This window comes from Carlito syrichta, unplaced genomic scaffold, assembly GCF_000164805.1.
Source record: "Carlito syrichta isolate Samal-C Ts95f unplaced genomic scaffold, Tarsius_syrichta-2.0.1 Scaffold302378, whole genome shotgun sequence".
NCBI classification, from domain to species: Eukaryota; Metazoa; Chordata; class Mammalia; order Primates; family Tarsiidae; genus Carlito; species Carlito syrichta.
The window spans coordinates 277,661-281,851 of record NW_007246474.1 but is presented as its reverse complement, the minus strand read 5'-3'; the positions used below and the strand labels follow the sequence as shown (position 1 = coordinate 281,851).

Here is a 4,191-nt window from a genome sequence, read left to right as displayed (position 1 = left end):
CAGCCTGTAATCCCGCACCTTTGGGAGGCTGAGGTGAGTGGATTGCCTGAGCCCGCGGGTTCGAGACCTGCCTGGGCAGCGAGACCTCATCTCTACAATAAATCAAAAAATCAGCCGGGCGTGGTAGCGCATGCCTGTAATTACGGCTACTTGGAAGGCTGAGGTGGAAGGATCACCGGAGCCCAGCAGGTGAGGCTGCAGTGGCCGGGAGCGGTCACTGCAGTTCAGTCTGGGCGACTGAGTGAGACTCCAACGCAAAAAAAAAAAAAAAAAAAAAGACAGAAGGGGCTACCTTGGTATCTGCTCCTATGGGTTTTAAAACACAGATTGTGCAGCTCCATAGTGGGATGTTTTATTGAGAATTCATGCACTAGATGAGTGTGGATTTATCCTAGAGACTCTGAAGGTACTGATAAGTCAGTGATTACTGTAACCAGTCCAGTGTCCACCAATATCTTCAGGCATTAGTGAGATTTGATGCAAACCCGGCAGCATTCTATGGTGTCTTGCCCTGCTGCATGTTGGACAGCTCCACTAGCACAGGAATGAGTTTGACCCATGAGGCAATACTAAGAGATGTGAGGTGAGCTATTCTCAGACTTGATTTTGTGATCTAAGTACAAACTCACTCACTCCCGTATTTAGTTGGTGGGCCTGAGCAAGTCTTCAGTAAATCTCAGACTCGATTTTCTCATATGTAGAACAGTATATATTAAAACTCCAGAGGGCTTTTGTGGAAATTTACAGGTAATAATTATTACAGACAAGGGAACTGAGATAGCGAGAGGTTAATTAGTTTCGTTATTTTTTTTAAGATTAAAGAGCTAGTAAGACAACAGTTCTTTATTTAGAAAATATTTATTGAATACCTGTTATGTATCAACCACTGCACCTGCCAAATAGTAGTTAGTTAATAAAATTTATTCTCCTCCCCCTTCTTTGCTAAAATCCTCTAAATTGCAGCAGGGATGTGAGGTTTTCAGCTTCAAAGGCTCTGTGTGGTGATGACTCTGGTGGCAGATTTCTCAGTCTCATGCTCTGCACTGCATTTATATTAGAAAGTTCCTACAGTCCCCACTAGAAAGAGCTGTTTTCATGGTCATTATTCCTTTTAGTACAAAGCTTTGGGAGATGGTCTCTCGATGTGAATTGTATATAAAATGATCCTGTGGCATTTTCCTAAGGCAGTTTTCACAATAGCTTCATTGAGATAGATGGCAAAAATATATAGCTTAAGGAGCTCTCATGCAAGTTTATTTTTCCTCTTTTTATTTTATTTCTTTTTTAAAACAAGTGTAATCAATTTATTAAAATACTTGACTTAGGCATCAGCAATGGTGACTTCAACCTCAACTTCCAGCTCAATACTGATGGAAGTAATCTGCTTGACAATCTCGGAAGGACTGTGTAAGTTATTGAGTCGCTAGTGGATTCTCATCTGGAAGCGATCCCATGTCTTGGAACCTTCACCACAAGGAGTTTTTCTTGTAGTGATTCTCAAAGTCTCAGTAGGCCATGAGAACTGGTCCTTTCACTTTGAGATTCCTTTCCTTTTTACCTCTGATCAGGTCAGTGTACACTTTCTCCAGAGATTTCACATTGCGGCTGGTGAGGGTGTGATTCTAATTTGGTGGATGGCCACCTCCAGCTCCATAGGTGTCTTGCTGTGTTGTCTTCAAAAGGATATATTTTATTTAATTAATTTATTCATTTAATTTGAGTCTCACTCTGTCACCAGATTGGAGTACCGTGGCATAATCACAGCTCACCTCAGCCTCTGGCTCCTGAGTTCAGGCAATCCTTCCACTTCAGCCTCCTGAATAGCTGGGACTTCAGGTAGGCGCCACCACACCCAGCTGATTTTTTTTCTATTATATGGACAGACAAGGTCTCAATTTATTGCCCAGGCTGATTTCAAACTCTTGGGCTCAAGTGATCCTCCTGCCTCAGCCTCCCACAGTAACGGTATCACAGGCATTAGCCTCCGTGCCTGGTCTATTTTTCCCCTTTTAAGAGCAGTATCTCTCTAAACAGAGTGATGGAGTTTGTGAAAATTAAATGTTTCATAACATTTTATGCAAATAAACGTTCATCGCATTAGCATTTATAATGAAAAGGCACTGGAATAATTTCTATGTCCAGCAATAAGGGATTAATTAAATAATGGGATATTTTATTATGGTTCTAGTACATTCAAGAAATATTCATTGAACAAACACATAAATATTTAAAGACATAGAAAAGCTGTTCTTCATGTCTGGATTTTTAAAGGAAAACAGAGATATCTAAGACTGGAATTTATTTTATACTATATATTATATATGTATATATGTAATATAATACACAGGTGTATATAGGTGTGGGTAGTACAATTATGGGTTTTTTATAATTTTTTTGAATCTTTAGATTTTTAAACTTTCTAAAATGAATATTAAAATAAAAGGTATCTACAAAAGCATAAGTCCACCACAAACTCTTGCCAGAGTGTTTGTTCTACACGGTATTTTAGAAAGAATTGAAAAACGGCTTATCTGTACATTATAAAATATATTTATGAAGTTTCTCCAGCTTTATTGAGGTGAAATTGACAGATAAGAATTGTATATATTTACAGTGTGCAATGTGATGTTTTTGATATATGTATACAGTGTGAAATGCGTTTTTAAGGAATAAAGTATGGCAACATTGGATTTACTTGACCACTCTACATATCACTCTTTACTGCTTGAAACCAGCTTCTTTAACTTACTTTACTCACACCTACAGGTCAGACCTTCCACTGAACTTCAATAACTACTGTTAGATCTGAGGAAACTGAAATTACACTATTAGAATTCTGTAATATCCATGTATAACAATACAGAAGCAATTTATTATTTCAGCTTATAGAACTACTGTTTAGGCTAGGCCATGAAATACTTAATGAATGGCTACTATAAACTACAAAGTAAACTAGAGTATGTTGAGTACAATGTCAAATAAGTGAGGACCACAGATTTTGAGAGACAAGTCTAATCAAAGAGATCTAATGACATATAGGCAATTTCAATTTAATGTGATAAGTGCATGCAATCAGGATGTACAAGTATATAATATATACATAGTGTATATACAAACAGCAGGAGTCCATGGTAGGATTTCAAAATGGGCTTCCTTGAAGAAAAAATGCTGGAATTAAGTCTGGAATAATCAAAAATAACCAAAAGAAATAAGTGGGAAAATATCTTGCAACAAAGAGGTCTTCAAAATATACTATTCAATATAAACAACCATCCCAAGACAAGCATGTGGTTTGTGAGTGGGTTAAAAAAAAAACTAAGCTTTGTGAGACTCCTAACTCATTAACATTTTATTCCAGTTAAATGAGAAGTATCAGGATCGGGGCAGAAGTCAGAAGGCAAACACAGCAAAAGCCACAAGGTGACTAAGGGGGAAAGAGGATGGGGCACTGTTATACCAACACAGAAGTGAGATGACAGCATTAGTTACCAATGCCACTCAGGTTATCTCTGCCCACTATTTCCTGAGGTCTGCAGAATCATGAGTAGTGAGATATGTCATATAACTCCAGTGTCACATGACTGAGGATGAGGCCACCAAGTCATGATCATGCTGGACATTATGAAGCCATGAGAAGGAAAGTTCCACAGTTGGAAGAGTTTTGACTCACCTTATTTTAACCCCAATATACAGAAGGGTGTCTTGCACAGGGTAGGTTCTATGACTAGTAAACATTTGTTAGATAAATGATGAGTGAACAAATTATCTAAGAGGCCAAAGCTAAGTAATAATGCTTTAAAAAGTAGCAGGCACTGTGGTTCTCAGTGAAATGGAATGGTAGTTCCAAAGGATGTTAATACAAGGGTGACCCCACAAAAGACCCCAAATTATCTTTTCGGTAGATGGCCCCCTTGTAATACACTCAGAATTTGTTTCTCCAGATCACACAGTCAAAGTTTTATAACTGGAAGTTTTGAGAAGGTTTCTTTATGATTTGCAGAAGAAACATTCCGAGTTGTGACAAACAGGTGACTGGTTTTTCCACCATTACAATGCACCCACTCATACCATGCTGAATGTTCAGCAGTTTTTGGCCAAAAACAGCATGGGCCCCATACCCTATTCACCCCACCTTGCCCTGAGCAACTTTTTAATGGTTTCCCTGAATGAAAAAAGTCCTCAAAGGTAAAT

The 4,191-nt window shown here is 38.3% G+C and overlaps 1 pseudogene; it reads right to left on the bottom strand.

Moving 5' to 3' along the window:
- Positions 1-1,321: 1,321 nt before the first annotated feature.
- On the bottom strand, positions 1,322-1,681 carry LOC110595497 (annotated as a pseudogene).
- Between the last annotated feature and the right edge of the window lie 2,510 nt (positions 1,682-4,191).